Source organism: Pelodiscus sinensis, chromosome 21 (assembly GCF_052426305.1).
Source record: "Pelodiscus sinensis isolate ZL-2025 chromosome 21, ASM5242630v1, whole genome shotgun sequence".
In the NCBI taxonomy this organism is placed as follows: Eukaryota; Metazoa; Chordata; order Testudines; family Trionychidae; genus Pelodiscus; species Pelodiscus sinensis.
In genome coordinates, this window is record NC_143072.1 from 14101670 (window position 1) to 14115206 (window position 13537).

The following is a 13537-nucleotide window of genomic DNA, read 5'->3' on the forward strand; positions in this document are numbered from 1 at the left end:
GTGTACAGTTTCCTCTTATCATAACAAAGTAAGATCAGGATTTGGTTGTGCCAGGATAATGGGATGTGCATAGAATTAGATTGTTTCTCTTAAAATGGAAAGGGAGGGGTCTGACAGGAGGGAGTTGTATTGTAGAATGATCACAGGGTGACAGCTAGGGGCCAGAGATGGAGACTGGGACAGCTGTAACCCCATTGGGTCAGCAGGGGATAGGGGTGGAGAAAGGAACAATTATTTACTATATATTTCAGAGAGTTTGTTTGTGTGTCTGTCTCCCCAGCTGAGGGACAGGCACACCTCCCACAGCTGTGCCCACTGCAGCTGCAGCAGCCATGGAGAGGCGCTTCTTACTTGGCCCCAAGCTGCTGCAGTGAGAGGGGGCTAGGGTTGTCCTCTCTCTCTCCAGGCCAGCCTGCACACTGAACCCTCCTCCCCAGCCCCACCCCAGAGCAATGATTTAAATGAAGAAAAACAAAACTTATTTGAGTTAAGGACCTGAGCAATGCTGGGTAAACCTTCTAGTACTATATGTTTGTATGCGCCTGTCACAATGGGGGCCTTGAATTCGTGAGGGCCTCCCAAGTGTAAAGAGATATTCTAAGTGACTAGTTAGTATTTATATATGTAATTGGTTATTTTCCAGCGAGTTTTAGTTTAAGGTTTGCCAATGTATAACATTGGCCTCTAAGATTCAGTCGCATAGCTGGTAATAGTTCCATGCGGACAGCTCTCCGGGAGGCTTCCTAGCTTCAGAAAGGCAGACTACCAAAAAAATTATGCAGCAGCATTCAGTCGCAACTGCAAACGTCACTGCTTCCACCCGGAGTCTGTTTCCAACTAAAAAAGCAGGTTGCTCTTTTTTTTATAGTGGGAAAACCCTCCTGAATTGAAACTGATCAGTTTTGTTTGCATTTCTAACAAGGAGAAGGGCTTTAATCGGTGCAAAGGCATCTATTTTCAGTCAATGTCTACTGAGATCAATTCATGCTCTTCAATAATTTGTTACAGACAATGTGGTGTTTCCAGTAGTGTTAGGAACATTGCCAGTTGTGTTACGTCCATTATCTAGCTTGGCAAAGAAGTAAGGTCTCGCTGCATTTTCTGTAATCAGCTCCTTGTGATACATAGCTACATAAGGACCCAGTTCTGCAAACACAACCAAGTGTAGGATTTAGTATTGATTGATAGAATCAGAGGGTTGGAGGAGACCTCAGGAGGTCATCCAGTCCACCCTCCTGCTTAGAGCAGGACCAGCTCCTACTAAATCATCCAAGCCAGGGCTTTGTCAAGCTGGGATTTACAAATCTCTAGGGTAGTGTTTCTCAAAGTGGTCCACAAAACCACCTTGAGAAAGTTGCTAACTGGCCCCGCCAGTGTGTTTGTTTATCTGCACTGAGGCCATGGAGCCTTGCAGCTCCCATTGGCTCCACTTTGCCATTTGCAGCCAAGAGGAACCGTGGGAAGTGGCGTGGGCCGGCTCACACCACTTCCCACGGCTCTCCTGGGCTGCAAACGGTGAACTGAAATCAATGGGAGCCCCCAGGCTTCATGGCCACAGTGCAGGTAAATACACCAGTGCAGCCAGTTAGCAGCTTTCTCAAAATGGTTTTGTGGACCACTTTGAGAAGCACTGCTCTAGGGATGGAGATTCCACCATCTCTTTAGGTAACCCATTTTAGTGCTTCACCATCTTCCTAGTGAAATAGTTTTACCTGATATCAAACCTAGACCTCCCCCACTGTAACTTGAGACCATTGCTCCTTGTTCTGTCATCTGTCACCAGTGAGAACAGCTTCTCTCCATCCTTTCTGGGGACACCCCCTCCTTCAGGAAGTCAAAGACTGCTATCAAATCCCCCCCCACTCTTCTCTTCTGTAGACTAAAGAAGCCCAAATCTCTCAGCCTCTCCTCATAGGTCATGTGCTGAAGGCCCCATATCATCCAGAGCCTTGGGAAGTCACTGCAAGTATCTCCATTAACTTTGATGCATATTAAATATTCTTAACCTTGCCTCAGTGCAGGTGGCTGGACTGGATGACTTCTCATGGTCCCACCCAGCCCTACAAGCCATTGGGTTGTTCCACTGTAGTAAGCTTTAAGTTCAGTCATATGTGCAGCTTTTACCCTACATGTGTAAATCCACATTTTAAGTCATTCCCAAGGTGAGTATAGAATACAAAATAAACAGCAGTGAAAATACGGTGTTCCTTGCACTAGTGTTATGTCAACCCTCATGTCACTTGTACTAGGGTTGTAATAGTACAGTTGATTAACTGATTAACCGATCAGCAAAAGCTTATAGGTTAATTCTATAGACTACACGCATTTCCCTCTCCCCTGCTCCCTGCCAGTAATTTTTATAGCAGGCTGGCCAGCAGCTTGGCTCAGTCCTGGCTTGCGTCGGATCCGGGACCTACCCCTGCTGCAGCTTTGCATTTAAAGTGTATTAGGAGCTGAGCGGGTAGGCAGCCCGGCTCAGTCCTGGCTTATTGTGGGTCTGGGGCCTACCCCTGGTTCAGCGATGCATTTCAAGTGTATTAAGAGCCAAGCAGGCAGGCAGCCCAGCTCAGTTCTGGCTTGCACCGGGTCTAGGAGCTTAGACACCCCCAAGACAGGGACTGCTGTCACTGTGCACTGCTGCCTCTGATACAGCAGCTGCTGGCCCCACCCCCGGGGACTATAGAATAGTTGACTAACTGATCAAATTTTATGAGGTTACTTGACTATTCAATTAACCAATATTTAACATCCTTAACTTGTACAATACCGTTGTAACAGTCAGCTGTGCTGTAAGTTGTTTGCTCTTTCCAGTGGGGTTTGTAGACGCTTTTTCAGCTGGGGAGGTAGCATCCTGGGAGTGTGAGAACTGAAACTGTTCCGCAGCATCTTGATGGAAGAGTGGAGGGTGGGTCTCAGAGACTAGGAAAGTCTACTCTGCTAGTTGAAGTCCCTTAGCATCAGCCTGAGTCAGTTGACCAAGGCACTGAGATGTGGTGCTGTGAGTTTTTCCATATTTGCTTTTAGATGTGCCTTGGTTCCCAGCTTTGAGCACCCCCCATACTCTTTGTTCCCTTGAATCTTTTCCATCCATGTGCAGATTTTTCCCATGCTTGTGTGGAATAATTTTATGTGCACCAACGCATGTGTGAACATGCACCACCAGTAGAAACAAACCAGGACCACCAATATAGGCAGACTGACATCTGAATCTCTTCTGAGCTGCTGCAAAAATGCTCTCATCCCATTTTTAAAAGTGTTTTTTTCTGTCATAATGTATAAACCAGTCACTATCTTGCACAAGTCTGGTGGGCAAAATACAATTTGAGTTTGCATGCACATGCGCTTTGTAGTCAAAGAAGCCAGTGCGTGTGATTCTTAGAGAGAGGAGTGTGTGTAAAGTGTTAACAATTTAGGCACCTGTAGGTCTTTCCTGCTATACCAAGCAATTTTCATGTAGGCCTTTCCATAAGACCTTATCTTAAAACACCCAGTGATGCCTTTTTGAGGATTATTTCAGTATTCAGTTTGGAGTCTGACTGTTGATTGAGAGGGGGAGGCTAATAGAAGAACTTGACTGAGATCAAATACACTTAGATTAAGAAAAGAAGCCTTGCTAGAAAATAATGAGGTCCACCTTTTCTATCTATTGGTCTCCAAGCACTTTAGACAGTAGAGCAAGTATTGTCACTGCCATTTTACAGATGCAGAAAACTGAGGCATTAGGACCAGAAATGACTCTTCCCTTGCCAGTGATAACGCCAAAAACAAAGCCCAATCTGAGTTGCAGTTGAATGCTCTATCCACTAGGTAACATTGCTTTCACAGGCAACATTCTTCCTGTTTTGCCAGAAGTTTTTTGAGCACCAAACACAAACTTAATCCCCCCTCAGATTTATTCCTTTTTTTTTTTTTTTTTTTTAAAGGTAAGGTTCCATCATTTCTCTCCTCTGTTTATTCTAGTTGGAAAGTAATAGCTTACCTGAGGGGAATGAATTTCATTACCTGAATTAATTTACATCATAAACAACCGTGCTGCATAACAAGTAACTTATTAAACCAATATTTCTAAGGGTCATTAGCTAAGAAAGTATAGTAGTTGAATAACAATTGCATGGAATGGTAAACTAAACATGGTGGTGCGAGTTTGGGGTTGGGTTTCCTATGGGTGGGTGCTGAGTTGCTTTTAAATTGTGGAGAATGTTGGTCTCAGGAAAATGCAGAAATAGCACAAAAGCAGGAGCATTGCTTATTTCCTTTAGGGTTGGAAATCAAATTGAGATCTTCCTCGGGGCTCTGGCAGCCCATGCCTTGGGGGGAGGAGAGAGAAATACATAATGATGAAGCCAAAAGAATTGTCTTTTTGAACTATTAGGAGATATTCAGATGTTGGGCCAAACATTTATGTGCCTCCACTAGGAATGAATGGGATCTATTGCCTCACCCAAGGGCAACGGTATTCTCCAGCAACAAGAAGACTGGAACTGACTCTGTATCCTTGAGCCATGTTTAGCCATTTCATTGCCAGTGAGACATGAGAGAATGCAGCGGGCTGTGTGTGATGCTCTGCCTTGTGGTTATAAGTGATAGAATTCAGCTGTGAACTTAAACACCTTAATGTTAAGGAAATTAAAGTTTAGTGCAGGTAAATTGATTAATGAGCTTATTATACACCAGAAATCTTACTTGAGCTGAATTTTACACTGCTCAGAATTATGGAATCATAGAATACTAGGACTGGAAGGACCTCAAGAGGTCATCGAGTCCAGTCCCCTGCCCTCATGGCAGGACCAAATACTGTCTAGACCATCCCTGATAGACATTTATCTAATCTACTCTTAAATATCTCCAGAGATGGGGATTCCACAACCTCCCTGGGCAATGTATTCCAGTGTCTGACTACCCTGACAGTTAGGAAGTTTTTCCTAATGTCCAACCTAAACTTCCCTTGCTGCAGTTTAAGCCCATTGCTGCTTTTTCTATCCTCTGAAGCCAAGATTAACAAGTTTTCTCCCTCCTCATGACACCCCTTTAGATACCTGAAAATGGCTATCATGTCCCCCCTCAGTCTTCTCTCTTCTAAACTAAACAAGCCCAATTCTTTCAGCCTTCCTTCATAGGTCATGTTCTCTAGACCTTTAATCATTCTTGTTGCTCTTCTCTGGACCGTCTCCAATTTCTCCACATCTTTCTTGAAATGCGGTGCCCAGAATTGGCCACAATACTCCAACTGAGGCCTAACCAGTGCAGAGTAGAGCGGAAGAATGACTTCTCGTGTCTTGCTCACAACACACCTGTTAATGCATCCCAGAGTCATGTTTGCTTTTTTTGCAACAGCATCCCACTGCTGACTCATATTCAGCTTGTTGTCCACTATAACCCCTAGATCCCTTTCTGCCGTACTCCTTCCCAGACAGTCGCTTCCCATTCTGTATGTGTGAAACTGATTGTTCCTTCCTAAGTGGAGCATTTTGCATTTGTCTTTATTAAACTTCATCCTGTTTACCTCAGACCATTTCTCCAATTTGTCCAGGTCATTTTGAATTATGACCCCATTCTCCAGAGCAGTCGCAACCCCTCCAAGCTTGGTATCCTCTACAAACTTAATAAGCGTACTTTCTATGCCAATATCTAAATCGTTGCTGAAGATATTGAACAGAGCCGGTCCCAAAACAGACCCCTGCGGAACCCCACTTGTTATACCTTTCCAGCAGGATTGTGAACCATTAATAACTACTCTCTGAGTACGGTTATCCAGCCAGTTATGCACCCACTTTATAGTAGCCCCATCTAAGTATTTACCTAGTTTATTGTTAAGAATATCATTCAAGACCACATCAAACGCCTTACTAAAGTCTCGGCATACCACATCCACTGCTTCTCCCTTATCCAAAAGACTCGTTATCCTATCAAAGACAGCTATCAGGTTGGTTTGACCTGATTTATTCTTTACAAATCCATGCTGGCTATTCCCTATCACCTTGCCACCTTCCAAGTGTTTACAGATGATTTCCGTAATTACTTGCTCCATTATCTTCCCTGGCATAGAAGTTAAACTAACTGGTCTGTAGTTTCCTGGGTTGTTCTTATTTCCCTTTTTATAAATGGGCACTATATTTGCCCTTTTCCAGTTGTCTGGAATCTCTCCTGTCTCCCATGATTTTCCAAAGATGATAGCTGGATGCTTAGATCCCTCCTCTATCAGCTCCTTGAGTATTCTAGGATGCATTTCATCAGGCCCTTTCATCGGGAGTGACTTTCTTTTTAATTACCAGTTTATACTAGGAGAGCAGCTGTGAAATGTGTGTGGTGGGGGTGGAGGCAACATGATGAATTAGTACACTTAGTAATTATTACTATTTGCAGGGTTACCCCAACATCTTTCTTAACTTGAATTTTTCCCCCCGGAATTTTACTCTGGTTTGTCCACCGATCTCCTGGACAGTCAGATTTTTTTTTTTGTCCATTGTCCAGGTGGTAGAACAATTGTCAGGGCTGTTCCTCACCCTGTCACTCTGAGTGCAGAAGTTGAGGGTCCACAAAGATCTTAAAAAGGAAAAAAACACGCCCTTGCCTCTACAGGCACTGGATAAAAAAACTCCCCCCCTTCTCCCCCCAGAATAACAACATACAGATTTTTTGGGGGGGGGGGGGGGGCGGAGTCACTGCCACTGGTTCTCCTGGCTGCCTGAGTTTAATCTCTTAGTCATTGGGTGCTGGTCAGCACTGTTCCTATCTATTACAACAGCAGTTCTCAAACTTTTTGGGCTCCGGAGCCCTTTACATGCGTAAAAATGTATGCGGAGCCCCAGAGGTCCACTGATTGTATGTGTTGTACCTATTGATGTTTTCAGTTTGTCAACCTCGCAGAGCCCCTGGAGATGCCTCGCGGAGCCCTGGGGCGTTGTGGAGCACAGTTTGAGAAACACTGCATTACAATATACAACAAATTGCTTCTCTTAAATGGAGATACCACAAACCCCTCCACACTGGCTTAGTTTGGATTAAAGACCTAGTCTAAGATTATTTAACGAAATAAATTAGGATTTTGAATACTGCTGTTAAGGCATTAAAGTGAGTAATGGTTACCTGCCCCAAAAGATAAAATGTTTCCTAGTACTGAACTTAATAAATTAAACTTGGTTCAAGATGAAATTCTTACCATGGGATTCTAGCAGCATTGCTGACCAAAGGAGCAGATCATGACCTGAAACAAGCGCCAACGGCTGTTTCTTTTGTCACTTTAGGTAACAAAATGCTTCAGGGGGTAGCCGAGTTAGTCTGTAACTGGAAAAACAGATAGTCCTGCAGCACCTTAAAGACTAACAAAACATGTCGATGGTATCATGAGCTTTCATGGACACAACCCACTTTTTCCATTCATCTAAAGAAGTGGGTTGTGCCCATGAAAGCTCATGATACCATCGACATGTTTGTTAGTCTCTAAGGTGCTGTAAGACTAAGGGTACATCTAGACTACATGCCTCTGGTGACAGAGGCATGTAGATTAGATTACCCGGCATAGGAAAATGAAGCGGCAATTTAAATAATCGCCGCTTCATTTAAATTTAAATGGCTGCCGTGCTGAGCCAATCAGCTGTTTGTCAGCTCAGCAGGTATTTGTCGACCTCCCAGGTATGCCAGGAGGCATCCCAGGAGGCATACCTGGGAGGTTGACAAATGCCTTTGATGTCGACAGCAGAGCGTCCAGACTACCGCGCTGAGCCGACAAACAGCTGATCAGCTCAGCGTGGCAGTCATTTAAATTTAAATGACTTTAAATTATTTAAATCGCCGCTTCATTTTCCTATGCCGGGTAGTCTAATCTACATGCCTCTATCGCCGGAGGCATGTAGTCTAGACGTGCCCTAAAAGAAAGATGGTTAGGGAAAGCTACCCTGAGGGGTTTTGCCCCTCACTTAAATAGTTCAAAAACTTAAACAACAAATAGTTTAGTAGCACTTTAAAGACTAGCAAAACATCAGCTTTTGTGGGCACAGCCCAATTCTTCAGATAACCGGAGTGTTGGAAGCCCAGAACCAAGAATAAATAAGTGAAAGGGGAGAGGGGAAGAGAAGGAAAAACATTGGGTGTGGGGGGGCGGGGGGGAGCGGAAAGGCAGTGGGTAGATAAGTTTCAAAGGGAGAGCAGAGCCAGTCTGTAACAGGAAAAACTTAAACAACCATTAGCACCTTTAAAGACTAAATAGTTAAAAAGCTGATAAGAACCATTAGTTTGCACTAGGAAAGGGAGAGTACTAACTGTTCAGTCAGTTTGAAAAGCATCCCTCTTTCCAGCTGAGAGCAAAGGGACCCAGAGCAGGAGACCACATGTTTCCTTTTCCCTAGGTACGCTGAAAGGCAGATTTCCTTTCTCTTCTCTCTTCTGGTTTTGGCTGGCTGAGGACTCGATTCCATTTGCATATAAAATGTAAAGTAAACACATGGGCCTTTGTTTGACAGGTGTGTTTTGACCTACCTAATTGGGCCTCCTTGAGTTTGCACACATGCCTTTTACATAATAAGGGAGGGCTTCCTTAGCCAATTTAACCCTTGATCTAATTGACACCTACACTATCTGCACAAAGAGTACAGGTCAGATCTTCCCCCCCCCCGCTCCCCACCCTGTTACCAGAGCTGCTCATTGCCTTGGAATATGCTCACTTATGAGGGTTACTCTTTAAGGGCTGCAGGAGGCTGTAAATAATTCTATCAGTGTGCTGCCTGTGTTACTTGCATTCTCATATGGAGTTTTCCTTCTCCCGTCTGTCAATTCCCTTCCAGTGGAGCTCTCCTATAGGATCTAGGTTCCCCAGGACCACGTTCATCCTACCCTATAATCAGATGCGCACTCACACCCACGACCAGAGCACGTCTGAGAGGACGGGTTAATCAGCACTCACAAGCTGACCACTTATATGTCTCTGGACTCAGCAGGCTAGTTGCAGAGCAGTGCCAAGCTGTGCTCTTTATGTGGACTAGTTTAAATAACACTTTAAGCTGCCACCCTCATGCCCCCCAGGGTCATACGCCCTCTCTTCCCACTTTCACACCACAACCGTTCTGCTAGTATCCCCCTTGATGAGCAAACCCCACAAAGATTTGTGGATGCTACAGGGATCTTTAGCTTAGGTACAAGGAACATTATTGCAGAGTGAATGGAGAAGCCAAAACAACCACCCAAGGGTTAGGGGGAAGAGGGGGGGGGGGGGGGTGAAGGAAAAGCAACCACCTTAACAGTGAAAGGGTATGTCTAGACTTCATTAGAATAAAAATGGCCGCCACGTTGTGCCAGCTCAGCTGTTTGTCGGCACAAACCAGCAGTCAAGACGGGGATCGGTTGACGAGGAAAGCCTTTGCCGACTGATCCCTTATGCCTCGTGAAATGAGGTTTACAGGATCAGTTGGCAAAGGCTTTCCTTGTTAACCGATCCCCCGTCGTGACTGCCAGTTTGTGCCGACAAACAGCTGAGCCGACACAATGTGGCGGCCATTTTTATTCTAATGAAGCGGGGGATATTTAAATCTCCGCTTCATTGACTATGTCGGTATGTCTATTTTACATGCCTCCGTCGGCAGAGGCATGTAGTCTAGACATACCCAAAGTTATTTATTTCTAGGTAGTAACTATACCAGGGGAGGGGGGCAAACAAAACAATTATAGCATTAAATCTAACTTAAATCTGATTTAAGAACATTAGGGCTAGCAAACCCTTACTGCTCCTCTAAAGCAGGGTCAGGAGGCTACACCTGGGTAGGAAGGGGGGTGGATCTCATCATCCCATGAAGCTTGAACTGATCGGGGGTCCCAGATGGTGTTGATAGTGTGGGGTCCAGAGTGTTGGAGACCGGCAGAGCCAAGCCCTCAGCACAATCAGTGAGGAGAAGATGAAGTCCCAATATATCCAGGAATCAGAAAACTTTACTTGAGCATGGGTAGGATTTTTGTAGGGAAACGATGGTTCCAGAAGGAACACTAGATTTGTGTGAGTAGATGGATGGTTTCAGGGTATACTCAAAAGTTGTTCTGTTTAGGCTAGACCTATAGAAACTGACCATTCCTGGCTATGATTGGTGTTCCTTCGAGGGAGCTCGTAATAAAGTTAGGCAATTTCAGTATTTTGGATAGCAATATAAGTTTTATTACTAAAATTGGTCTGATCATTTCTGATTTGGGTGTGAGCTGCCCAGCTGATGAAGTGGGTTTTGTCCATGGGAGCTTATGATATTATATATTTTTGTTCATCTCTAAGTGCCACAGGACTACTCATGTTTTTAAAAGTTTAGAAGCACATTTAAATGCTGGGGAATTGAGGAGTCACCATTATACATTTCTAGTTTAAAATCCTGAATGACACATTCATTCATGGTTTGTTCAGAAGAAGGAAAACTGAGGATAAGCAAGAAATGTAGCCATATTTTCATCTTTAAGATCTTAAGATTTCTATTATTTTACTGTGTGGACGCCATTATCCAATGTAGCTAAAGTGTAATAACCTGGTTTCATTCCTGAAAGAGTTGTGTTCATGAAGGCATGTGGCACGGTGGAGTGCGCTTCTGGGGAACAGCATTTTAATGTCAACAATAGAACATGTATGCAGTAGAATTCTAATTGAGGAAAAGCCTGACATGAGTGTGTTTTGAAGTGACAACTGAAATTTTGTTAACAAGAAAAAATAGCTGACTGCAGTCTTGATTATCATGAAGTGTTTTAAAATGAAAAGAAAAGTGCATAAATCTAGCTTGAATGAAACCCCTCTCTTGCAAATCCACACAATACAGCATAAGGAAAACTTGACATCAGTGTTTAACATTTTCCTCTCAAACACTGCATTATGGAGAGAAAATTTTGTCATTTAAAATTGGTCTCCGTGGTTTGCTACTTAATTCTAAGGAGACAGACCTATGTGTCCTATCATATATATAGTAGCCCAGTGTGTCTGTAACGCTGACGTACACGGCCACACCCCCTGGCCATGTATGTCAGCACCCTGCCCCCCTTCCCCTCCCTCTGTGGTGGTTCGGCCAGCCCCACGGCCCCCCGGACATCCCCCCCAAAGGGCTGCTTGCTCCCCTGCCAGGAGCGCCGCTCAGCTGGGCACAGGGTGGCAAGCGGCCGTTTGGGGTCTGCTCTCCCCACGCGTGGGGAGTGCGGACCCTAAAAGGTCACTTGCCACCTCTTGATCCCTGCCGGAGCCCGGCAGCAGTGCCTTTCAGCTGGGAGCAGCACAGCGCGCCACAGAGGGAGGGGAAGGAGGTGGGGCTGGCCGGAAGGGGGGTGGAAAGCAGAACTGGGGGGGAAATGGAGGCTGTGGGGCTGCAGGGGAGGATGGGGGGCCCGGAGGAAGGGGGGAGGGCAGCAGTGCTGGCGGGGGGGGGGTGTCCGGGGAGCCGTGGGGCTGGCCAAACTGCCATGGAGGGATGGGAAGGGGGGCGGGGTTGCCTGGAAGGGGAGTGGGAAGCAGAGGTGGGGGGGTAATCGGGGGCTGTAGGGGAGGATGGGGGGGCATGGAGGAACGGGGGAGGGAAGCAGCACTGGCGGAGAGGTGTCTGGGGGGCCGTGGAGCTGGCCGGCAGGAAGAGGGGGGTGGGAAGCAGAGCTGGAGGGGGATCGGGGGATCAGGGGCTATGGGGCTGGACGGGAGGAGGGGGCGGGAAGCAGACCTGGCGGGGGGCGGTGCAGCCACTGTCCGCAGCTGGACCCCAAATGGCCGCTTGCCGCAGCTTGCTCCCCCGCCGGGACCCAGCTGAGTGCCGCTCAGGTGGTCCCGGTGGGACAGGAAGGAGGGCGGGGCGGTGATGTACACAGCCAGGGGGCAGGGCCATGTACATCACTGCCCCCCCCTCCTCTCTCTGCCGGGCTGCCACGAGAGGGGGGGGCAGTGACATAGACAGCCCAGCCCCGCCCCTCCTCCCCTGTGGCGGCCCGGCTGAGCGCTCAACACTCAGCCGAGCTGCCACGGACGGGAGGGGAAGGGGGCAGGGCGGTGACGTACACAGCCGGGGGCGGGGTCGTGTATGTCACCGCCCTCCTTCCCCTCCCGCTGTGGCACTCAGCCAAGTGCTGCGCCCCTCAGCCGGGCCGCCGGGGGAGCCAACAGCGCAAGGGGCTGTTTGGGCTCCGCCAGGGTGGGAGGGGAAGGGAAGGCGGTGATGTACCTGGCCCTGCCCCCAGCCGTGTACGTCACCGCCCTGCCCCCCTCCCTCGCGGCAGCCCGGATGAGCAGGCAGCACTCAGCCAAGTGCCACAGCGGGAGGGAAGGGGAAGGAGAAGGGGGGCGGGGAGAGACCGAGGGGAGAGAGAGGCAGGAGGAGGAGGAGAAGAGAAAGGGAGAGTGAGAGGCAGGAGGGGGAAAAGAGAAAGAAAGAGACGGAGAGGGAGGAGGAGGAGGGGGTGGGGTAGGCAGTAGGAAGAGAGAGACAGAGCGAGAGAGCTCAGGAGAGAAGACCCGAAAATCCTGTCTTATGATGGGCTAATTGGCTAGTTCCAAGGAGAATTAGCTAGGTGTATTTCTTAGGAAGGAGGTTCCGTTAGCTGAGCATCAGCAGTGGCGACCTGTCAGTACAGGAGAACTAGGCGGTTGCCTAGGGCACCAAGATAAATGGCCATTGAGGGCTTTGGAGGCGGGGGCGCCAATCGTGCGCCAATCGCGCATTTCGCCTAGGGCGCCGGTTGCCGGCAGCTCATTTAGGGCTGCTCCTGAGCATCAGTAGGAAACTTTAATTCTGCTTTGTTTCACTAAAAGATGATGCACATTTAAAATTCTCTCTAAGGAATTTCCTTCTTGCAACTTATTTGTAGATTTGGATCAGTTCTGAAAATCAAACTTAAGACTGAGAACTGCAGCTTAATGTATTTGAGTTTTGCAGAAAGTATATTAGTTCATTTTTTCTAATTGTATAAAAAGACTTCATGTAAGGAGACAGGAACATTATTAAAGCTGAAATTCCAGCTTTGTTTATTCTCATCCTTGAGTTCATGCAACATTAAGGATATGAAATCAACACTAGCATTTTGGGGGACATATCAGATTGCCAATCAAAAAGCCAAACATTGAGGGCCTGATTTAAAGTTGATAACTGGAGTCTCCTACTCAGTTTTAACTGAGGACTAAGGGGGTCAGGCTTCTCATGAGTTTGTAAATCTCTTTATAGTACATAATAGAATATCACTGCTACATCCCCTCCCTGCATTAACAAAGATATGCAGATTTGCAGTTTAGCCTGGGTTTCAATACTTACAAAGCATTTACTTTAGGAAGCGTTAGTCTCTAATGCAGGGCCAGTTCTAGGAGTGGCCCTGTGTGCTATGCTGCTTAGCCGTGGGTTTGGGGGATTTTTTGCTCCACTCTATTGGCTGGCTCTGTTCGGCCGCGAAGGAGATCGTCATGGGGAAAACGTTTTCTGCTATGGTCAGCAAAATGACTCAGACCACTGCTGCTCCAAATACTTCTAAATTAATAAAGCTGATTTTTTTTTGGCATATCTACACCCAGGTGCCTTTTTTGGGGCTGAAGTCCCATCCTCCTAATTCATGCAGG

General features: G+C 46.7%; 1 protein-coding gene across 4 annotated transcripts in view; it reads left to right on the top strand.

Moving 5' to 3' along the window:
• The window catches only part of PITPNM3 (PITPNM family member 3), a 526934-nt gene that overhangs the window by 12608 nt on the left and 500789 nt on the right, over positions 1–13537 (top strand). The window lies entirely within an intron of this gene.